The sequence below is a fragment of the Pseudopipra pipra genome, unplaced genomic scaffold (genome assembly GCF_036250125.1).
Source record: "Pseudopipra pipra isolate bDixPip1 unplaced genomic scaffold, bDixPip1.hap1 HAP1_SCAFFOLD_68, whole genome shotgun sequence".
NCBI classification, from domain to species: Eukaryota; Metazoa; Chordata; class Aves; order Passeriformes; family Pipridae; genus Pseudopipra; species Pseudopipra pipra.
In genome coordinates this window covers 128651-152361 of record NW_026991173.1, presented here as the reverse complement: position 1 = coordinate 152361, position 23711 = coordinate 128651, and the positions used below count along the sequence as shown (strand labels likewise).

General features: G+C 50.7%; 2 long non-coding RNA genes and 1 pseudogene across 2 annotated transcripts; 2 read left to right on the top strand and 1 right to left on the bottom strand.

The window, feature by feature from the left end:
• Nucleotides 1-8983: 8983 nt before the first annotated feature.
• LOC135408842 (uncharacterized) lies at nucleotides 8984-11146 on the top strand. The gene is made up of 3 exons (XR_010427863.1): nucleotides 8984-9150; nucleotides 10567-10645; nucleotides 10834-11146. It is a non-coding gene; the product is annotated as an uncharacterized LOC135408842 (long non-coding RNA).
• Nucleotides 11147-13398: 2252 nt separating this feature from the next.
• LOC135408839 (uncharacterized) lies at nucleotides 13399-15849 on the top strand. Its single transcript, XR_010427861.1, has 2 exons — nucleotides 13399-14503; nucleotides 15540-15849. It is a non-coding gene; the product is annotated as an uncharacterized LOC135408839 (long non-coding RNA).
• A 2660-nt stretch (nucleotides 15850-18509) lies between these two features.
• LOC135408840 (7-methylguanosine phosphate-specific 5'-nucleotidase-like) lies at nucleotides 18510-19962 on the bottom strand (annotated as a pseudogene).
• Between the last annotated feature and the right edge of the window lie 3749 nt (nucleotides 19963-23711).

Sequence of the window (23711 nt, the reverse complement as noted above, 5' to 3'; positions counted from 1 at the left end):
CCTCCTGGAAAATTTACACCAACTGAAGATTCGTGCCAGACAAAAGGTACTACCACAGAAAGGTCTTACTGCCCCAGAAGTGCCCAGGCTGCCCCAACAACTACACCTGAAGCCAAAGCTTTGAGACTTTTTTTCCTGGTGGAAAGAGCAGCTGTTCCCTTTTTTCTGCCCTGCGCTGCATTGTCCGGTCCCACCTCCTGGATAATGGAATGTAAATGAAGATTCCTGCCAGACAAAAGGTGCCACCACAGAAAGGTCTTGCTGCCCAAGAAGTGCCCAGGCTGCCCCAACAACTGCACCTCAAAGCCAAAGGTTCCAGAGTTTTTTTCCTGGTGGAAAGAGCAGCTGTTCCCTTTTTTCAGCCCTGCGCTGCAATGGCCGGTCCCACCTCCTGAAAAATTGAATCCAACTGAAGATTCCTGCCAGACAAAAGGTGCCACCACAGAAAGGTCTTGCTGCCCAAGAAGTGCCCAGGCTGCACGAAGTACACCTGAAGCCAAAACTTCCAGAGTTTTTTTCCTGGTGGAAAGAGCTGCTGTTCCCTTTTTTCAGCACTGTGCTACAACGGCTTGTCCCACCTCCTGAAAAATTGAATCCAACTGAAGATTCCTGCCAGACAAAAGGTGCCACCACAGAAAGGTCTTGCTGCCCAAGAAGTACCCAGGTTGCACCAACAACTGCACCTCAGAACTTCCAGGTTTTTTTCCTGGTGGAAAGAGCTTCTGTTCTCTCCTTTTCAACCCTGCGCTGCAATTGGCGGTCCCACATCCTGAAAAATTGAATCCAAATGAAGATTCCTGCCAGACAAAAGGTACCACCAAAGAAAACTCTTGCTGCCCAAGAAGTGCCCAGGCTGCACCAAGTACACCTGAAGCCAAAACTTCCAGAGTTTTTTCCTGGTGGAAAGAGCTGCTGTTCCCTTTTTTCAGCACTGTGCTACAACGACTTGTCCCACCTCCTGAAAAATTGAATCCAAATGAAGATTCCTGCCAGACCAAAGGTGCCACCACAGCAAACTCTTTGCTGCCCAAGAATTGCCCAGGCTGCCCCAATAACTGCACCTAAAAACGAAAGGTTCCAGGTTTTTTTTTTTCCGGTGGCAAGCGATGCTGTTCCCTTTTTTCAGCCCTGCGCTGCAATGGCTGGTCCCATCTCCAGGGCAATTGAATCCAACTAAAGATTTCTGCCAGAGAAATAGTGCCATCAAAGAAAACTCTTGCTGCCCAAGAAGTGCCCAGGCTACCGTAACAACTGCACCTCAAAGCCAAAGGACCCAGACTTTTTTTCCTGGTGGCAAGAGATGCTGTTTCCTTTTTTCAGCCCTGCGCTGCAATGGCCGGTCCCACCTCCTGAAAAATTGAATGCAAATGAAGATTCCTGCCAGACAAAAGGTGCCACCAAAGAAAACTCTTGCTGCCCAAGAAGTGCCCAGGCTGCCCCAATAACTGCACCTGAAGCCAAAAGATCGAGACCTTTTTTCCAGGTCGAAAGAGCTGCTGTTCCCTTTTTTTCTGCTCTGCTCTGCAATGGCTGATCCCACTTCATGGTTAATGTAATGTAGATGAAGATTCCTGACACACAAAAGGTGCCACCACAGAAAGGTCTTGCTGCCCAAGAAGTGCCCAGGCTGCCCCAAGAACTGAGCCTGAAGCCAAAACTTCCAGACTTTTTTCCTGGTGGAAAGAGGTGCTGTTCCCTTTTTTCTGCCCTGCTCTGCAATGGCCGGTCCCATCTCCTGGAAAACTTACTCCAAATGAAGATTCCTGCGAGACAAAAGTTGCCACCACAGAAAGGTCTTTGCTGCCCAAGAAGTACCCAGGCTGCCCCATCAACTTCAGCTGAAGCCAACAGATCCAGACTTTGTTTCCTGGTAGAAAGAGCTGCTGTTCCCTTTTTTCAGCGCTGCTCTGCAATGGCCGGTCCCACCTCCTGGAAAATGGAATGTAAATGAAGATTGCTGCCAGACAAAAGGTGCCACCACAGAAAACTCTGGTTGCCCAAGAAGTGCCCAGGCTGCCCTAACAACTGCACCTCAAAGCCAAAGGTTCCAGAGTTTTTTTCCTGGTGGAAAGAGCTGCTGTTCCCTTTTTTCAGACCTGCTCTGCAATGGCGGGTCCCACCGTCCTGGAAAATTGTATATAAATGAAGATCTTGCCAGACAAAAGGTGCCGCCACAGAAAGTTCTTGCTGCCCAAGAAGTGCCCGGGCTGCACCAAATACACCTGAATCCAAAGCTTCCAGACTTTTTTTCTGGTGGAAAGAGCGGCTGTTCCCTTTTTTTCAGCCCTGCTTTGCAATGGCCGGTCGCACCATCCTGGAAAATTAGATATAAATGAAGATGTCTGCCAGACAAAAGGTGCCACCACAGAAAAGTCTTGCTGCCCAAGAAGTGCCCAGGCTACACCAACTACACCTCAAAGCCAAAAGTTCCAGACTTTTTTTCCTCAGGGAAAGAGCTGCTGTTCCCTTTTTTTCAGCCCTGCGCTGCAATGGCCGGTCCCACCTCCAGAAAATGGAATGTAAATGAAGATTTGTGAAAGACAAAAGGTGCCAGCACAGAAAACTGTTCCTGCCCAAGAAGTTCCCAGGCTGCCCCAACAACTGCACATCAAAACTTCCAGACTTTTTTCCTGGTGGAAAGAGCTGCTGTTGCCTTTTTTCTGCCCTGCTCTGGAATGGCGGGTCCCACCTCCTGGAAATTTGAATCCAAATGAAGATTCCTGGCAGACAAAAGGTGCCACCACAGAAAGATCTTTGCTGCCCAAGAAGTGCCCAGGCTGCCCCAATAACTGCACCTGAAGCCAAAGGTTCCAGACTTTTTATCCTGGTGGAAAGAGCTGCTGTTCCCTTTTTTCAGCCCTGCGCTGCAATGGCCAGTCCCACCTCCTGGAAAATGGAATGTGAATGTTGATTCCTGCCCGACAAAAGTTTCCTCCACAGAAAATAATTCCTGCCCAAGAAGTGCCCAGGCTGCCCCAACAACTGCACCTCAAAACTTCCAGACTTTTTTCCTGGTGGAAAGAGCTACTGTTCTCTTTTTTCTGGCCTGGCTGCAACAGCCGGTCCCATCTCCTGGAAAATTGAATCCAAATGAAGATTCCTGCCAGACAGAAGGTGCCACCACAGAAAGGTCTTGCTGCCCACGAAGTGCCCAGGCTGCACCAACTACACCTCAAAGGCAAAAGTTCCAGACTTTTTTTCCTGGTGGAAAGAGCTCCTGTTCCCTTTTTTCTGCCCTGCGCTGCAATGGCCGGTCACAATGTCCTGGAAAATTGGATATAAATGAAGATTCCTGCCAGACAAAAGGTGCCACCACAGAAATATCTTTGCTACGAAAGAAGTGCCTAGGCTGCCCCACCAACTACACCTGAAGCCAAAGCTTCCAGACTTTTTTTCCTGGTGGAAAGAGCTGCTGTTCCCTTTTTTCTGCCCTGCGTTTCAATGGCCGGTCCCACCTCCTGAAAAATTTACTCCAAATGAGGATTTGTGCCAGACAAAAGGTGGCACCACAGAAAACTCTTGCTGCCCAAAAAGTGCCCAGGCTGCCCCAAAAACTGCACCTGAAACCAAAACTTCCAGACTTTTTTCCTGGTGGAAAGAGCTGCTGTTCCCTTTTTTCAGCCCTGCGCTCCAATGGCCAGTCCCACCTCCTGGAAAATTTACACCAACTGAAGATTCGTGCCAGACAAAAGGTACTACCACAGAAAGGTCTTACTGCCCAAGAAGTGCCCAGGCTGCCCCAACAACTACACCTGAAGCCAAAGCTTTGAGACTTTTTTTCCTGGTGGAAAGAGTAGCTGTTCCCTTTTTTCTGCCCTGCGCTGCATTGTCCGGTCCCACCTCCTGGATAATGGAATGTAAATGAAGATTCCTGCCAGACAAAAGGTGCCACCACAGAAAGGTCTTGCTGCCCAAGAAGTGCCCAGGCTGCCCCAACAACTGCACCTCAAAGCCAAAGGTTCCAGAGTTTTTTTCCTGGTGGAAAGAGCTGCTGTTCCCTTTTTTCAGCCCTGCGCTGCAATGGCCGGTCCCACCTCCTGAAAAATTGAATCCAACTGAAGATTCCTGCCAGACAAAAGGTGCCACCACAGAAAGGTCTTGCTGCCCAAGAAGTGCCCAGGCTGCACGAAGTACACCTGAAGCCAAAACTTCCAGAGTTTTTTTCCTGGTGGAAAGAGCTGCTGTTCCCTTTTTTCAGCACTGTGCTACAACGGCTTGTCCCACCTCCTGAAAAATTGAATCCAACTGAAGATTCCTGCCAGACAAAAGGTGCCACCACAGAAAGGTCCTGCTGCCCAAGAAGTACCCAGGTTGCACCAACAACTGCACCTCAGAACTTCCAGGTTTTTTTCCTGGTGGAAAGAGCTTCTGTTCTCTCCTTTTCAACCCTGCGCTGCAATTGGCGGTCCCACATCCTGAAAAATTGAATCCAAATGAAGATTCCTGCCAGACAAAAGGTACCACCAAAGAAAACTCTTGCTGCCCAAGAAGTGCCCAGGCTGCACCAAGTACACCTGAAGCCAAAGGTTCCAGACTTTTTTCCTGGTGGAAAGAGCTGCTGTTCCCTTTTTTCAGCACTGTGCTACAACGACTTGTCCCACCTCCTGAAAAATTGAATCCAAATGAAGATTCCTGCCAGACCAAAGGTGCCACCACAGCAAACTCTTTGCTGCCCAAGAATTGCCCAGGCTGCCCCAATAACTGCACCTAAAAACGAAAGGTTCCAGTTTTTTTTTTTTCCGGTGGCAAGCGATGCTGTTCCCTTTTTTCAGCCCTGCGCTGCAATGGCTGGTCCCATCTCCAGGGCAATTGAATCCAACTAAAGATTTCTGCCAGAGAAATAGTGCCATCAAAGAAAACTCTTGCTGCCCAAGAAGTGCCCAGGCTACCGTAACAACTGCACCTCAAAGCCAAAGGACCCAGACTTTTTTTCCTGGTGGCAAGAGATGCTGTTTCCTTTTTTCAGCCCTGCGCTGCAATGGCCGGTCCCACCTCCTGAAAAATTGAATGCAAATGAAGATTCCTGCCAGACAAAAGGTGCCACCAAAGAAAACTCTTGCTGCCCAAGAAGTGCCCAGGCTGCCCCAATAACTGCACCTGAAGCCAAAAGATCGAGACCTTTTTTCCAGGTCGAAAGAGCTGCTGTTCCCTTTTTTTCTGCTCTGCTCTGCAATGGCTGATCCCACTTCATGGTTAATGTAATGTAGATGAAGATTCCTGACACACAAAAGGTGCCACCACAGAAAGGTCTTGCTGCCCAAGAAGTGCCCAGGCTGCCCCAAGAACTGAGCCTGAAGCCAAAACTTCCAGACTTTTTTCCTGGTGGAAAGAGGTGCTGTTCCCTTTTTTCTGCCCTGCTCTGCAATGGCCGGTCCCATCTCCTGGAAAACTTACTCCAAATGAAGATTCCTGCGAGACAAAAGTTGCCACCACAGAAAGGTCTTTGCTGCCCAAGAAGTACCCAGGCTGCCCCATCAACTTCAGCTGAAGCCAACAGATCCAGACTTTGTTTCCTGGTAGAAAGAGCTGCTGTTCCCTTTTTTCAGCGCTGCTCTGCAATGGCCGGTCCCACCTCCTGGAAAATGGAATGTAAATGAAGATTGCTGCCAGACAAAAGGTGCCACCACAGAAAACTCTGGTTGCCCAAGAAGTGCCCAGGCTGCCCTAACAACTGCACCTCAAAGCCAAAGGTTCCAGAGTTTTTTTCCTGGTGGAAAGAGCTGCTGTTCCCTTTTTTCAGACCTGCTCTGCAATGGCGGGTCCCACCGTCCTGGAAAATTGTATATAAATGAAGATCTTGCCAGACAAAAGGTGCCGCCACAGAAAGTTCTTGCTGCCCAAGAAGTGCCCGGGCTGCACCAAATACACCTGAATCCAAAGCTTCCAGACTTTTTTTCTGGTGGAAAGAGCTGCTGTTCCCTTTTTTTCAGCCCTGCTTTGCAATGGCCGGTCGCACCATCCTGGAAAATTAGATATAAATGAAGATGTCTGCCAGACGAAAGGTGCCACCACAGAAAAGTCTTGCTGCCCAAGAAGTGCCCAGGCTACACCAACTACACCTCAAAGCCAAAAGTTCCAGACTTTTTTTCCTCAGGGAAAGAGCTGCTGTTCCCTTTTTTTCAGCCCTGCGCTGCAATGGCCGGTCCCACCTGCAGAAAATGGAATGTAAATGAAGATTTGTGAAAGACAAAAGGTGCCAGCACAGAAAACTGTTCCTGCCCAAGAAGTTCCCAGGCTGCCCCAACAACTGCACATCAAAACTTCCAGACTTTTTTCCTGGTGGAAAGAGCTGCTGTTGCCTTTTTTCTGCCCTGCTCTGGAATGGCGGGTCCCACCTCCTGGAAATTTGAATCCAAATGAAGATTCCTGGCAGACAAAAGGTGCCACCACAGAAAGATCTTTGCTGCCCAAGAAGTGCCCAGGCTGCCCCAACAACTGCACCTGAAACCAAAACTTCCAGACATTTTATCCTGGTGGAAAGAGCTGCTGTTCCCTTTTTTCAGCCCTGCGCTGCAATGACCAGTCCCACCTCCTGGAAAATGGAATGTGAATGTTGATTCCTGCCCGACAAAAGTTTCCTCCACAGAAAATAATTCCTGCCCAAGAAGTGCCCAGGCTGCCCCAACAACTGCACCTCAAAACTTCCAGACTTTTTTCCTGGTGGAAAGAGCTGCTGTTCCCTTTTTTTCAGCTATGCTCTGCAATGGCTTGTCCAACCTCCTGAAAAATTGAATCCAGCTGAAGATTTGTGCCAGAAAAAAGGTGCCACCAAAGAAAGTTCTTTTTGCCCAAGAAATGCCCAGGCTACCCCAATAAGTGCACCTGAAGCCAAAGCTTCCAGACTTTTTTTCCTGGTGGAAAAAGCTGCTGTTCCCTTTTTTCAGCCCTGCGCTGCAATGGCCAGTCCCACCTCCTGGAAAATGGAATGTGAATGTTGATTCCTGCCCGACAAAAGTTTCCACCACAGAAAATAATTCCTGCCCAAGAAGTGCCCAGGCTGCCCCAACAACTGCACCTCAAAACTTACGGACCTTTTTCCTGGTGAAAAGAGCTACTGTTCCCTTTTTTCTGCCCTGCTCTGCAACAGCCGGTCCCACCTCCTGGAAAATTGAATCCAAATGAAGATTCCTGCCAGACAGATGGTGCCACCACAGAAAGTTCTTGCTGCCCACGAAGTGCCCAGGCTGCACCAACTACACCTCAAAGGCAAAAGTTCCAGACTTTTTTTCCTGGTGGAAAGAGCTCCTGTTCCCTTTTTTCTGCCCTGCGCTGCAATGGCCGGTCACAATGTCCTGGAAAATTGGATATAAATGAAGATTCCTGCCAGACAAAAGGTGCCACCAGAGAAATATCTTTGCTACGAAAGAGGTGCCCAGGCTGCCCCACCAACTACACCTGAAGCCAAAGCTTCCAGACTTTTTTCCTGGTGGAAAGGGCTGCTGTTCCCTTTTTTCTGCCCTTCTCTGCAACGGCCAGTCCCACCTCCTGAAAAATCTATTCCAAATGAAGATTCCTGCCAGACAAAAAGTGCCACCACAGTAAGTTCTTGCTGCCCAAGGAATGCCCAGGCTGCCCCAATAACTGCATCTGAAGCCAAAGGTTCCAGAGTTTTTTTCCTGGTGGAAAGAGCTGCTGTTCCCTTTTTTCTTCCCTGCGTTTCAATGGCCGGTTCCACCTCCTGAAAAATTTACTCCAGTTGCAGATTGCTGCCAGACAAAAGGTGCAACAACAGAAAGTTCTTGCTGCCCAAGAAATGCCCAGGCTGCCCCAACAACTACACCTGAAGCCAAAGCTTCCAGACTTTTTTCGTGGAGGAAAGAGCTGCTGTTCCCGTTTTTCGGCCCTGCACTGCAATGTCTGATCCCACTTCCTGGAAAATGGAATGTAAATGAAGATTCCTGCCAGACAAAAGGTGCCACCGCAGAAAGGTCTTACTGCCCAAGAAGTGCCCAGACTGCCCCTATAACTGTACCTGAAGCGAAAGCTTCCAGACTTTTTTTCCTGGTGGAAAGAGCTGCTGTTCCCTTTTTTCTGCCCTACTCTTCAATGGCTGGTCCCACCTCTTGAAAATTGAACCCAACTGAAGATTCCTGCCAGACAAAAGGTGCCACCACAGAAAGATCTTTGCTGCCCAAGAAGTGCCCAGGCTGCCCCACCAACTGCACCTCAAAACCAAAGCTTCCAGACTTTTTTTCCTAGTGGAAAGAGCTGCTGTTCCCTTTTTTCAGCCCTGTGCTGCTATGTCCGGTCCCACCTCCTGGAAAATGGAATGTAAATGTCAGGATCTGCAGCAACTTGTCGGTGCCCATGCTTAGCGGGCATCCCCGCGGAGCAACACAGTCTCGGTGGTAGGATGAGGATCGCTCAACTCAGCAGCTCTGTCACCCCATTTTTATCAGTTCCACATTACACTACGTAGGGCCAATACGCAGTATAAGGTGATGCCTGAATGGCAGCCAAACACCGCCTGATCATCACCTCATGGCAACAGTCTGCGCATGCCCTGCTGTAGGGCAAGGGGCCGGCGACCCCTGCCCACATCATCTTCCTCCCATCATCATCTTTCTCACCCTTATGTATGACCTCTACCACTGTGTTTCAAGGGTAGATGTATCTATCTTGCAATATGTAGCAAAACCAAGGAAGAACTCAGCTCTTATAACAGGAGATGTCAAGCTGTCTTGCTAAAAAGCACAATGGACCTTACAATTCACTTGTGCCATGAAGTTACATTGTACCATACTCAGCTGATTTCACATCCTAATATGATTCCGTTCTCACGCCTCTATGCTCCACTGATCATCTTATTCAAAAGTACCCCCCTTAGAACCTAGGGTGATAGAGAGGTCTGTCCATATACATCTCCAAGGTTAGTCTGTAAATGTGTGGTGTTAGAAAAGCAGGCTAAGTTCTGGGCTGGTAGTAGAAGGAGAAAGAAGCCCAGAGGCCAGTGCAAGCAGGCAGCCCTCAGCTTGCACATCATGTCCCCTCCCTGCAGGTTCCTGTCTTTGAGAGGAGGCCCAGAGATTACACTGAGAATAAGTGCAAGGCAGTGGTGCTGCTGAGGAAGGAGAGCCCCGTGGTGGGGAAGAGACAAAGCTGTGAGTGCCCATCCCCAAGCAGGTGCTGTCTCCATCCCCTCTGTGCCAGGTGAGCTGGGGCTTTGCTGCAGAGCTGCGGGCGCTGATTTGAGCGGCTCCAAATGCTGAGATGGTGGGCACCCAGGAACACCAACTGTGCCTGGCCATGGAGCCTGCAAGGAGGAGCAGAGACAGCCCTGGCAGTGTGGGGGGCCAGGTTGTCCCTGTGCCTTCCCCTGCAGGCCCTGGCTGTCCCTGCTGGCCCCCTGTCTATCCCCATCAGGGCCCCTGTCTATCCCCATCAGCCCCCCGGGCTGAGCTCCCCCCAGGAAGTGCCATGGAGCTGAAGCTGCTGCCATCCCCTCCTGCAGCTGCTGCCCCAGGCAAGGGAGCAGCAAAGGCAGGGCCAGGAGCAGAGGCAGCAGCAGGGGAGCCCTGGGGGGGCTGGGAAGCTCTTGTGTGGGGCAGGAAAGAGGCGCTGGGCACGAGGCCAGGGCTGTGCTGAGCAGGCCCAGCCCTCACATCCCCTCAGCCAATGCCAGCTGCCCATGCTCCCCCCAGAATATTTGGGACAAGTTCCCCCTTCCCAGGCATGCACAGGATGGGGGGCAGTTGTTTTCCTGCTGTCCTGTTCCTGCTCCACCACTGAGGGCTTTTGGGGGTGGGCGGGAGGTGTTTTCTGAGGGTGCTGGGCTGGGTTGGGGGCAGAGCCCCAGCGGTGGGTGGGGGATGCGGGTCCCCCCCATGGTGGGGGTTGGTGTTGCTGGGTCAGGCCCCGCCAGCTCCATTGTCAGCCCGGTGCCGGCAGGGGGGACACAGCGGGTTTGGGGCCCCTCCAGGAGTGCTGGGGGTGGTTCTGGAGCCCGGGAGCTGCCAAGTGTGGAGGGTGGAGCGGGGCAATGCCAGAGCTGGGGGACCCCCGGCAGCCTGGAGGGGGGAGCACGGAGAGGGAGGAGTCCCAGGACCCCTGGGAACCTGAAACGGGGGGTGTGGAGAAGGGGAAACCTGGACAGTGGGGACCCCTGGGATCCCCGGGACAATGAAGTGGAAAACCTGGAGAGAGGGAATATCCAGGAATGTGGCACCCTGAAGGCAAGAGTCAGAGGAAAAGGGACCCTTGATACCCAACACTCCCAAGTATCCCTAAGTGGGACCCCAAGCATCCCAGACAGGGGAGACTCTCTGAACCCCAGAGGGGAGAGACCAGAGAGGGGGAATTTCTGGGAGAGATTTTTTGTGCTAATCTTCATATTTTGGAGTATATTTTAGCTGAATCCCAACTTTTTGCAGTTTGTGGGGGCAAGGGTTTTCTTGCTATTTCTGAGGGGTTTTTTACCTGAATGTCGGTGGTTTGGGTTTTTCTGGGCTGAATCTTCGTGTTTTGGAGGCTTTTATGGTCACGGGATGCCCGATGAGTTCTAGAGATGGACTTGGGCAGGAGGAACCTCCAAACCAATGCGCTCAGCCCTTGTTTTCCCCCCATCAGGATTTGTCCTTCCCAAAGCTTGGGCGGATGGAGGAGGAGGCTGCGAGGAAGAGGAAGATGCCTTGGGCCCCCCAGGCAGGTGAGGAGGAAGTCAGTGGCCCTTTGGGCGGGTGTTGTGCTGGCTCTGTCAGCCAAGCATGGCCCCGGCTGCAGGACAACCCCGCTGCCGCCGCCGTCCTGCCTGGGCTGGAGTTGGGGGGATGTCGTTGGCCTTCCCTGTGGGCCGGAGGCAAATCCCCTCCCTCTCCTTCTTGCTTCCTGCCCCAGGCCCCGAGCTGAGGACGGAGAGCCCGGAGGACAAATCCCCCGGCAGAACCTGGTGGGAGAGGCCGTTTTGAAGGGCTCCCCGGCACAGGAAGGCAGCGGGGAGGAAAAGGGCCAGAGATCCCCCCGCAGGAGGGGCTCCAAGGCCAGCCCAGGGTGCTCTGAGGAGGAAAGAGCCAGCGTGTGCCGGGAAGGCAGCCAGAGCTTGAGGCAGAGCTCTGACCTGGTGGTCCCTGAGCAACCTCCCAGCAGGGAGAAGCCCTTCAAATGCTTGGAATGTGGGAAGAGCTTCAGGCAGAGCTCCAGCCTCCTCACCCACCAGCATCCACTCCGGGGAACGTCCCTACACATGTGGGGAGTGTGGGAAGAGCTTCCCCCACAGCTCTACCTTGACCAAACACCAATGGACCCACCAGTAAGTGAAGCCCTGCGAGTGCCCCGACTGCAGGAAGAGCTTCGGCCACTGCTTCCACCCCAAATGAACCCCCTGATGCTGAGGCAACCCCTGGAGTCCAGTGACTGTCACTCCATCCCTTTCGACCACAAAGGGCCAGTCCCCTTTCCCAGGGGCAGGTTCTGCCAACAGAACCCTTCCTGGGGGGTGTGTGGAGATTCCTGCCTTGGCTGGGGACCCCCCAAGGTCACTCCTGGAGTTGAGAGCAGAGATCTCTCCACCAGCGTTGGTCTGGGGCAGTTCCATCCATCTCTAATTAAGAATTAGTTCTTTTGTGCCAGCTTGAGTAGAATTGCTTCAACAATTGCTTTAGTGTAGAACATTGTCCTATCTTATTCTGTACTCCTGGTAGTGTTAGTGTTTCTGTTGTGCAGTAAATAATTCTGATGAAGATCTTTTGTCTGATCATTTATAACTGATACCTTAAGCCCCTATTAGCTTTTATTTTTCTAATTTTTGTAAGCCTTATAAGTTTTATAAGTAGTAGAAGTAGATTTTAAAAGCAGCAGCCCTCCCTCCCTTTCCCTGTAGTACAAGTAGTTTACACATTCCTTAACCCTCTTACCCCATTCTATGCTCCCCATATCAAATCTATCCCTGAATTCAGGGGCGATGTTTAGTCTCTTGTCAAGGCAAGGCCTATGCTATTTAGAGAACAGCCATATCAGGGCGTTAATAACAAAACAGAGTCAAGAACTAGGTGATTGTGTACCCTTGGTGCTCTGAAAATGGTGAAGATGATGAAGGAAAGGCCCCCAGACCCAATTCTCAGGGGGTGGACCCGGGGCGGATCAGAGCAAAGGCTACAGGGTGGATACACTTGGGATTGGACGGATGGTAATATAAAATGTAACATCTCGGGCACAGAGGCGCACGGGTCTTGTAACACCTATTGCCTTGGCACAATTAAACCCTTCCCTTATATCACCCCTAATTAACTGCTCCGGAGTTCTTTTTTAGCATCAGCATTCCATGGCATCATAACCCTAAATAAATTCATTTCTATCAATAGATCTGATTTGCCATCATTAAAACCTGGGGACAAAAGTGGTTCAGTCACACCTCTGTAATTCCTCTAAATATAAAATGTTGACAAGATTCAAGGCTGAGATTGGATCCAGCAGCCCCCAGCACCCCACAGGGAGCTCAGGGGAACCACTCCCTTTCCCAAAACCTGGTTTCAAAGACCCCCATGGGACTGCCGGACCCACCAGACCACTCCCCCTTTTCCACCCTTCTCCCTCTTCCTCCCACTTTTCCGTGATCCCCTCAATCCCCAGCCCAACCAGGATCACTTTTGGGGTCCCAACCCCCACTTTTTGCCCCCCTTCCCGCTCCTTCCACATAATTCCCCCCCTCCCCAGCCCCCTCATGCTCAGTTTGGGGGTCCCACCCTCCCCTTTTCCCCACTCTTCTGACCTCTCCCACCCATTTCCCATCACCCCCCAAACCTCAGTGCTCTTTCCCCCCTCCACTTTTGGGGGGTCCCACTCCCCTCCCACTGTTTGGGGTCCCACCACCCCTTTATCCCCTCTGACCCCCTTTTTCCCACCAACAGCTCCCTTCCCACACCCCACTCACCTGAGAGCTCCTCGCCCGCAGCCGGGGGGCTCCCAGCACCACCAGTGCCCAGAGAAGTCCCCCAGAAAAGGGGTTGGGGGGGGTCCTGGGTGGGCTTTGAGTGTGTTTGGGGGTCCTTGAGGGGCTTTGGGGAAGTGTAGGGGGGTTCCCAGCACCTTTTGGTGTGAACTGGGTGCTTTATTGAGGGGCCGGTGCCCTCCCAAAGCCCCCCCAGAGCGAGTTGACATTGGGGGAACACAGGGGGGTCCCCATTCCCAATCCATCCCAGGGCCGGTTCTGCTCCCCCCAAACTCAGCTCCAACCCTTGGGATTCCTTCAAACCCCTCCCCCACTGCCTCTCAGACCTGTCACTGGAGAAAACTGGGAAGCTTTCCTGGCATCACTGGGAGCAGCCGGGTGGTGTCAGAATAAAAGCAGGGGAGGGGGGGACACACGACCCCCCCAAAAACCTTATGGGGATGGGGGGAAGTCCAGGCTAAGCCTCAGGCCCCAGGGAGGGGGTATCCTAATCATACACACAAATTTGCATTTTCTGTTCCAGCTCTTTATGCAGCTGAACCCTCCAAACGTCTCAGTTGGCTCACGTTGCCACAAGGGATGAAAAGCAGTCCCACAATCTGTCAGTCTGTGGTGTCCAATATAATTGAACCAGTTCGATCTCAGTTTCCTGAAGCTATCATTTTTCATTACATGGACAACCTATTGATCAGTGCCCCTAATACTGACAAATTGACATTGGTACATAAGTCTGTGAAAAAAACCCTGAGTAATCATGGGTAAGAAATAGCCCCAGAAAAAGAACAAAGAATTTCCCCGTGGAAGTACCTTGGTCTGATAATAGAAGAGAGAACATTTAGGCCTCAAGCAGTAACCTTGCCCACCAAAATAAAACCACTAAACGATCTGCAGTCTCTTTTGGGAAATCTCAATTGGATATGATCCTTTTTTGGTTTCTCAACAGATTTTTTAGCTCCTTTGTTTCAGCTCCTTAAGGGAGAAGCAGAACTAACTTCTCCTCGTCACTTGACACCAGAAGCAGAAAATATTATTGAAGTGATCAACCAAAAAATTTCAGAACAACAGGTAAACAGGAGAGTAGAAGGATTACCTACTGCATTACTAATCTTTCGTGGACCAAAACAGCCTTTTGCTGTAATAGGACAATTAGACTCAAAACCCAAAAAATTTCTTTTGTGGGAATGGGCATTTCTCAGTCACCAGTTTTCAAAGACAATTGTTACTGTGCCTGAAATGCTTGCAAAAGTCTGTCACAAAGGCAAACTCCGAATGTTAGAACTGTCAGGGAAGGACCCAGATTTTCTTTATGTTCCGCTGTCCAAATCTCAACTGCGTTATCATGATTTACATCTGTTTGATTTTCAACTGGTTATGTCAGATTTTACAGGCAAACTGATAACCCATCTACCAGCAATTCCTTTTCTGCAGTTTCTTTCCATCTCGCAACCCAGACTGAGAAATAACTTTTCTACTAGCCCTTTGAAGAAAGCTGTGACAGCCTTCACAGACGGCTCAGGGAGGTCCAGTAATGCAGTGGTAGCCTGGTTTGAAAAAGGAGAATGGAAAAGAGATGTTCATCAAGTTGAAGGCTCATCTCAGATTGCTGAACTCTCAGCCGTGGTAAGAGCGTTCCAACTTTTTCCACAGCCTCTGAATTTGGTATCAGATTCTGCCTATGTTGTAGGAGTTGTGAGTCGCATAGAAAATAGTTATTTAAAAGATTTGAACAATCAAAAGTTGTTTACCCTGTGTAAAACATTGTTACTATTAATTCAACAGAAGAAACATCCTTTCTATATCACTCACATTAGATCACATACATGCCTCCCAGGCCCACTTACAGAAGGGAACGCTGTGGCAGATAAAGCAGCAAATTCAGCTTTCCCAGTTAACACAGTACCTACACCTAACAATTTTGAAAAAGTAAAAATTTCTCATAACTTTTTCCACCAAAATTCTATATCACTGAAAAAAATGTTTCAGTTATCTACCTCTCAAGCCAAAGCCATTGTGTCTGCGTGTCCAGACTGTCAGTTGGTAACTCCAGTGAGATCTGAAGGAGTTAATCCAAGAGGCCTTAGCCCCTTCGATCTCTGGCAATCAGATGTGACACATGTACAACGATTTGGCAGGTTGAAATATGTACATGTATCAGTGGACACTTGCTCAGGACTCATTGTTGCCACTGCACATACAGGAGAAAAAGCTAAAGATGTTAAAAGGCATTTTTTCTCAGCATTTGCCATAATGGGCATTCCAAAACAAATTAAAACAGATAATGCCCCGGCATACATTTCTGCTTCCCTTAAAGAATTTTTCAGTATGTGGGGAATAGGTCACACCACTGGCATTTCTCACTCTCCACAGGGCCAACCGATAGTAGAGAGAACTCACAAATCTTTAAAAGATATGCTGAAAAAAACAAGAAAAAACAACTGTAGGTCTCTCTCCATCAGAACGTTTAAACAAGGCATTGTATGTCCTCAATTTTTTAAATAGGCTGCATGAGGATGTTTCACCGGTTGGACATCATTTTGGAGCTGGAAAATAAAAACGGGGGAAGCTAAGGTAAAATACAAGGATATCCTGACAGGAGAATGGCTCGGTCCTGTCCCTCTAATTGTCTGGGGAAGAGGACATGCTTGTGTCTCCACAGGAGCAGGTCCAAGATGGATACCGTCCAGACTAGTGAGGATCCACCAAGAAGTTTCCCTCCCAGCTCAACCAGCAGCAGATCCAGCACCACCGGATTCAGCACCAACTACAGGAAGCGATCCCACATCAGCATCACTTTCGGGATAATCCTGGTTTTGTGTGCAGCATAACACCAGCAAATCAGAAAGACCTAACGTCAGGAGCCCTTGCCACACCTCCTCCAACAATTCCAAATTGGGTAATGCTCCCTGGTCAAAATGTTTGGCTAAACCTGGCACAATCACTAAATACTGACTCTATCTGTCTCTCTACCTTAGATCCCTCTCACCCTTTTAAGACCTGTCTGGTAGGAATCCCATGGACACCCAGAGAATGGGATGATTTTAGAAATCAATATATCCCCTGGTGTGATGACCATGATCAGTTTAAAAATCCATTCTTAGATTGTCTCACAAGACCAGCAAAAACTTCACATGACAGACAGACATTTAGCTATCAGTGGCAGAGACCTGAGGAATTAGAAATCTTGGGGAGTATCATATCTCCTCTCTGTTTTTACTTCATTCACAACAAATATGTTGCCCCTCCTGAATTAATTAATATCACCTCTTATGGACCTTATTCCAACTTCAGTTTTTGGTGCAAGGAAGAGGTTCCTTACCAGATACATGCTACCCCTGATTCAGTTATTCTTCCAAAAGGAATCTTTTTAATTTGTGGACTTAGAGTCTGGAATATCATTCCCAGATTAGCTGCTGGAGGCCCCTGCACATTTGGAAAATTAACACTGTACAATCCAGCTACCCTTATGAAATCTTTACCTGTAAGTCCTCCCAAAAGTCATGCAAAAAGAAACCTTAACCTCCAAACAACCTCACCCTTCCCACGTCATAGAGTGCGCAGGCAATTCCAAGGTTTACACCCACCTCTTAACTTCTATCCATCACAACCAAACCACCTTCTCCACCTAAGGCAGTGCAGGTCCCTGTGGCTGCAGCACCCCCACCTCCAGTTGAAGAACATCCCTTAGCAAAATTGCAGTCCTTGAGGGAATTCACAGCAGAATGCAATTCCAACATGCTTTTTTGGTCCGACACCGCAAACATTCTAAGTGGTCTGCTTCCAGTTGTCAGCTCCACAAAAGCCTTAATGCTCCTTACCAGAATGGGATGTTGGCTTGCAAAAGAAGCTGATGCCACCAGTGCTGCCCTTGATGATCTATTACAAGATACCCAAACCAATAAGAAGGCCTTGTTACAAAATCGTGCTGCAATAGATTTTCTCCTTCTAGTAAATGACCATGGGTGTCAGGAGTTTGAAGGCCTCTGCTGCCTCAACTTCTCTGATCACTCCCAATCTATCCACTCCCAGATTAATCAGCTTAAGTCCTTAGTTCATGAAATCAAGCAAGTTGATCCTCTGACCTTTGATGATTTTTTCAACTGGCTGCCCTTCAAAGGCCTCTCTTCCACTATTAAGAAAATTATTGTAGTTATCGTACTAGGACTTTCCGCAGTGTTTCTCTTTATGTGTGTCTTTCCATGCTTGCTCAGTTGTGCCAGAACCTCTCAATCATTAAAAGCATATCCAGCTTTAGGAAACAGAAAAGGAGGAGCTGTGGCAATGGATTTGCCATATGCAGGATGGAAGAAGTCCTGTCAGAGATGGACTAATGAGGAAAAAAAAGAAAACAGCTCAAATGTTATAGAAACAGAAGTTTTTAATGTGGTTTAAACATGTTTCAAAATGGCTTTTTGTATTTTCTGCAAGGTTACTGTTTCTTCTTCCCAACACGCCCTGTGAGGGACTTGTCTCCCATACAGGAGTATCCTGGGAAAGTGTCCTGAGGTGTTTCTCATTGGTCCTTGTTAACCCCTTCCTGTTGGCTGTTGACCCCTTACGTGATTGGTTTTTTCTGTGCCCCTGAACTGGTGATTGGCCCCCTTTTGACCCTCCTAAAAGCCTTATAAACCCCTACCCCACAAATAAACTCTCTCTTTTGTCCATCCCTCCCTGGTGGTTTGTGTGGGCTCCTTGCGGGGTCGCCGGCCACATGCGGGAGTGAGGGGAAGGGCATTCACCTGCAGGTGATGGGGCTGGCACCCTAAGGCCTGGAGGTCTCCCCCATCCCACTAATCCGTCGTAAGAAACAACAAGGGTTTTTCCTATTGCTGCTCCGAGACCCTGGGATCAGCCATGGATCAGCCCAGAAGTTTAGGACAGAAACACAGACAGCTCAAACGTTCCTTAAAACCCAAAATGCTGCCGGCTGGCCTCTCCTCTCCCACCCTACCCAAACCCCAGCCCCAACCCTGGCAGACAAACTTACTTTCTGGGTTTGGGCAGCAGCAGCAGTTGAGTTCTGGGGTCTTCAGGGACGGCTGGAAAAGCTTTTTGTCCACAGTAAGAATTGTCTTGGTGCAAGAGGGACGAGGAGCCAGGGAGCTGCAGGTTTCCACGAGGGATGTAGGGCTGGGCAATGTGATGCCTGGCAGGACCACACCAGTCCAGTGGTGGCCCCAGGGCTCGGAAACAGGAAAACAGGAGGAGAGAGATTTATTTTCTTAGTGAAGAACACAGTGACTCTAAAACTTCATCTAAATCGGGTCTGTCCCACAGCAAACCATCTCCATTCCACACTCAGCTGCTGAAGCAGGTGCAGAATATCTCTTCCTGAAACATGGAATGGTTTTTTGTGGCCTTGGGAGGTAGAGGGCATGAATTCCCAGTGGGATGAAGTCCAAGTTGGATGAAGCCAGTCCAAGAGGGAAGCAGCAGAACCAGGGAGTTGGGTAAAGGGAATGGAGAAGATTCCTCCATCTCTTCTCTCCCTCTCCAGGGCTGAGGGCATTAGTGAGGTCAGGACGGAGCCCAGCCAGTACCAGCAGATTCCCTCCAGCTCTGTCCTGGGGAGGACATTCCCTGCCCAGTGTCTGCTGCGGGGCTGGAGCTGGGATACCCCCTTCCCAGCTCATGTCTCAGTAAGGATGTACCGGAGAATCCCATTGACCACGTCCAACGTCTCGTCGCTCTCCAGCACGATGTCATAGGCTTCCAGGTACTTCCCCCTCCGCTCTTCCACCTACAGCACGGCCGTCAGGACAGGGTGGGGAGGGGGGGAAGACTGTGAACACCAACAGCTGTGGGCGGAGATACTGCACCCACAGCCCTCGCTACTGGAAAGGGGATCAATAACCACCCTGACAATGCCCCAGACGCAGCAGGAGCTCCCCTCCGCATCACTGCCCCTCCCTGCTGCCCCAAAGCTTGGCACCTGGAGAAGGCTGGCAGGGAAACACAACACTGCTCCTCACACCCACCTTGTCATTGAGAAAGCCAATCTTGAGGATATTCTCCACACTGGGAATGCCATCTGCCATCGTCAGGTCACCCATGGAGTCCCCGAGCAGGATGATGTTCGTCCTCATGCTCAGCTGCTGGAAGTAATCTGTGCCTGCAGAACGGTGTTGTTCTTGTGGTAGGTGTGGATGAGGGGTGCCTTGAAGTGCGTGAGGACTCCCTGAGCACACAGGACAGACAGACAGCTCTTAACCCAGTGGTGGCACTGTTAATCGTGTCCCAGCCCTTGGTCCCAGCCCACACCTTTCCTCTCACCACACCAGTGTGGTGCAGAAACTCACGTCATCATCAAAGTCCATGTAGTTGGACCCCACGTTGACGTTGGAGTAGAAGACGCTGGCCTGGAGGATAATCTCCTCCAGGACGTCACCGACGCCAGCAGAGAAGATGAACAGGGTGACACTGTTCTTGTGCAGCTGATCAAAGAATTCCTTGAAGCCATCCCTAGAGCAGGAGTGTCCATTGCATGGGGTTGTGTTACCAGCTCCCAGCACGGTGCCCGGTGTTCTGGGCTGGCAGCGTGCCCAGCCCAGCTCCTGTTTCTGTCCAGCACTTCCCAAACAGAAACACACAGGTAAGCTCTGCAAACAGCACGAGCTCTCCGTGGCACCAGCATTCCTGTGGCCTTCCCTGTGCAGAACCCCGGAGAGCTCTGGGCGTAGTGGTCGGGCGGGTGCTCACAGGAACCTGGCAAAATAATACTGAGGATTATTTATTATTATTCATTATTCTTATGCTGGGGGATCTCACAGACGATTTTGCTCCAAGCAACCATTAACACTGTGCAGGCCCGGGGTTCAGCAGAACCTGGGCCAAGGGGAAGTGAAGGCACCGGGCAACCAGGGAATGTTGGGCCTGGGTCACCCCTGTGGTTGTGATGTCATCACAGGTCACAATCCAGAACCAGCGAGTGGGTTCAGCGCTGGATGTTTGCAGGCAACACCAGAGTGTTCCACACGCGTCAGCGAGGTCCACTGCCTCTGACTGCAACGTGGGGGATAGCTGAGCACCCACCAGTCATCCTCCAACATGGACACGGAGATGAGCAAAAGCAAGTGGAGCATCGCCAACGAGCTCCGCCTTGAAGGGACATTCTGTGATGTGGTTATAAGAGTTCATGGAGTGGAATTCAAGGCTCACAAGCTCATACTCTCTTGTTGCAGTACCTACTTCAGGTTAGTACTGGAAACACAAGAATTTATTTACAAGGGCCTGGAGTGACAGGACAAGGGGTAATGGCGTCACACTGACAGAGGTTTATATTAGATAGTTGGAAAAACTTCCTCCCTGTGAGGGTGGTGAGGTCCTGGCACAGGTTGCCCAGAGAAGCTGTGACTGCCCCATCTCTGGAAGTGTCCAAGGTCAGGTTGGATGGGGCTTGGAGCAACCTGGTCTAGTGGAAGGAGTTCCTACCCATGGCAGGGGTTGGAATGGGATAATCCTTAAGGTCCCCTCCAACCCAGGCCATTTTGTGATTTTGTGATTCCTGTGGAAGCATGAGGGCCGTTCACCCTGGTGCTCCCTGTCCCCAACCAGGGGCTTTATCTCCTTTTTCAAACAACCAGCAAGTAAAAAATTAATTAATAAACTATGGGGCCTCCCAACAGGGCTCCTGCCAGTGCCTAAACTGTTGCCCTGGGAGTTCGGGAAACACAGGGGACCCAAGGACAGGATTTAATGCAGCAGTGCTGTGTTTTCAGGACTCTGTTTACCAGCACAGACAAGATGGTCTATGAAATCCCTGGTGTTTCAGCTGAAATGATGGGTCTCATCATCGATTACGCTTACACTGGGACAGTACCGATCACGGAGGACAACGCTGAGAGTTTGCTGGTTGCATTTTCTTTTTGCAGGTGGAAAAGGGCAGATCAAGAAAAAACAGATGGATCCAGCAGAAGTGATGCTGCTTCTGTCAAAAGCAGAGCAGAGGCCGAAAGCACTTTAGGAAGTTGCTTGCGGAAGCACTGTGCATGCCAAGTTACAGCTCAGCAGTCTCAGTGACTTGTCCAACATGAGAGCTCCTTTTCCATTTCTCAACCCCCAGAATCCTCGGGAGTAGGAAACTGAAAACACTGACTCAGAAAAGCTCCTTTCCTTCCTAATAATTGTGCTTTGTCCTTCCCATTTGGAAGTGCTCTTGGAAATGTGCTGGTGTGATCTGGATCTGGGATCAGCCCTGACCTCCCACAGCACTCATCTAACGGCAGGAAGACCCTGCCTGGCTCTTGCTGGGGTTCTCGCCACCCACCGACAGCTTCTCCCTGCAGAGGTGTGGGCAACTACCCAGGCAGGATGAGACCTGACCCCAGCAGGCAGCAAAGTCCCTGCCCTGACACGAAGAACCCCGGAGCACAGGGACCCTGCTCTGCAGGACAGCCCCGGGCACCCCTGGCGGCACCCCCACCTTCCCAGCCCGCAGCCATCCTTGGCAGAAGGAGCCCACCTGCGCTGTCCCTCTCACGGTGCTGCAGGGAAGGCCTGCCCTGCAGAACATCCTCCTCCTGTGCAACAGAGAAACTGGGAGAGTCCTGACAGATGCAAAAGGCTGTGGGATGGGGTAGCTTTAGGAGATTCCTCCAGGAACACAAGCGACATTTCCCTGCACCTGTAGACTCACTCTGCAGAGGAGTGTGAAGTTGTGTCCCCAGGGGAAGTCTCAGCTGAACACCTCCCATCTTTCTGCCGGCTTTAACCTCTCGCTGCCTTGCTTCTCTTTTCTCGTGCCTACAGGTAGTGCCCTCAGCCCTGCTGGGCTGTGCAGAGGAGCTACTCCTGGGCAGAGCTGTCTCTCTGCAGTGCTGCCCTCTTGCCAGAAGCTCCCTGTGTGCCAGGAGTCCGGCTCAACTGAGCAGCACAGCAAGAGCCAAAGGCAGCCCTTTCTCTGCCCCTCTGGGTTCCCCGCAGGTGTCCCTGGGGCTCCAGGGGAACCTGTTGTGAAACAGGCTGAAGGAAACAATGATGTTCCCTCTTCTCACGTCTTTAGTGACACTTCTTTCCAGCAGTGACATTCCTCCTCTTAGAAAATTAACAGGGTATGATGATCACCTTTTCTAGTTTCATCATTACACAGGACACCAGGAAGGGGACAGCAAAGGATCTGGTAACTCCCTGGCACAGTGGGGCTTTTTCTGGAGTCACACACAGAAATGTGTCAGGGCTCTGATAGGTGTCCAGCCCTGAGCTGGACTGATGCACTGCTCACACACACACTGGGGTGTTCAGAGACATGAGTTCTTCCCTGGCACACACCCAGGCAGTTCATTGCAGCAGGGACAGTGTCTCCCTGGGCTCCTGCTGCCACTCCCAGAGCCTGGAGCCACCTCTGCCCTGTAGTGCTCCTACCCCACCCACTCCTACACTTCAGATGAACATTGGTGTTTTCTACTCCCTGGAACTGCCCAGTCCAGCTCTTCCCCGGTCCCCCCATCTCCCTGCCCCGCCCCAGCCCAGCAGAGCAGCACAGTAGTTTCTGGTCCTGCCGCAAGAAAGGGAGGAAATAGAGGACAGGGAAAGTGATTGCGTGTGTGTACTGCTCAGGAGATCATCAGCTCAGGCGGCACCTCCTGCAGCCCTAGGGCCAGACCCACTTCCCAGTGACCCAGGCAGCTGCTGCCACGTGGGTACAAGCTCTGCGGCCCAGGAGGGTCCTTTAGTGCACGGTTTTGCTGATGGTCACGTAGCGGTCATAGGACGTGATGGTGAGAAGAGCAAGAAGAAAAGAAAAAACACCTGTGCAGCTCATCCTGAGTAGGAGATGCCCCTGGTGTTCCAGAGGGAATTGGCCATGGCTTTGGGGATAGTGGTGCAGATGCAGCTCAGGTGCATGAGGGAGAGGTGGAGCAGGAAAAAGTGCTTGGGGGTGTGCAGGTGGTGGTCGCAGCTACGGCGCTGAGGATGAGGCCTTTGCCCAGGAGGGCAACCAGGGAAATGCCCAGGAAGAAGCAGAAGTGCAAAAGCTGCAGCCCTCGCGTTCCAGGAGGAGGAAGTGGGGGATGGAGCTGCTGTTGGACGGGGGCTTCCTGCGGGCATCAGGAAGTGTCCAAGGAGGAAAAGGCAGTGAAAACTTTGGGACGGATTTCCTAGACCAAAACCATGAATTCCTCTGAGCATCTACCCTCATCCCAAGTATCTGCAGTCACACAGGTGTGGATCCTGGACTGTAGAAAACAGGCTTAGCATGACTTTAAGATGATTTCTTCTGAATTTTTTGATTTATTTTTCTACTGCCGGGTCTGACAGCTGTGTCACTGTGACACGGGGGGCATCGTGGAACCAAACGAACCCTGAGACATTTCAGAATCCCACGTGTGTTGGGTCAGTCTGAGCTGGAGTTCATTTTCTCACTGCAGCCGTCACAGTGCTGTGCTTTGCGTTAGGAGCTACAAAGGGGTTAATCACACCAGTGCTTTGGCAACTGCTGAGCAGGGCTGGCATAGCATCCGCACTGTCAGCTTTCTCCCTTGAATTGGGAGCAAGATGTTGGGAGGGCATACAGACAGGTCAGTTGAGCCAAATAGACCAAAGGGATATTGCAGAATATATGGCATCAGCTCAGTTACAAAACTCAGGAAAGGAACAGGAAAGGGGGGAAATCCATTTTTTTACAATACTTGCCTTCTGAGCGGTATCTCTGTGTGGAGAAGCCCTGCTTCCCGTGAAGTGGCCAGGCATGGCTGCTGCCAGGAAGTCGAGAATAAATCTTTTTATTTTCCTCTTCACTTATGCATGCACAAACTTTGGCTTTTGCTTTAGTAAAGTGTCTGATCTGAAGGTAGAAGTCATTTTCCATCTTTTTCTGTCTCTCCTATCTGAC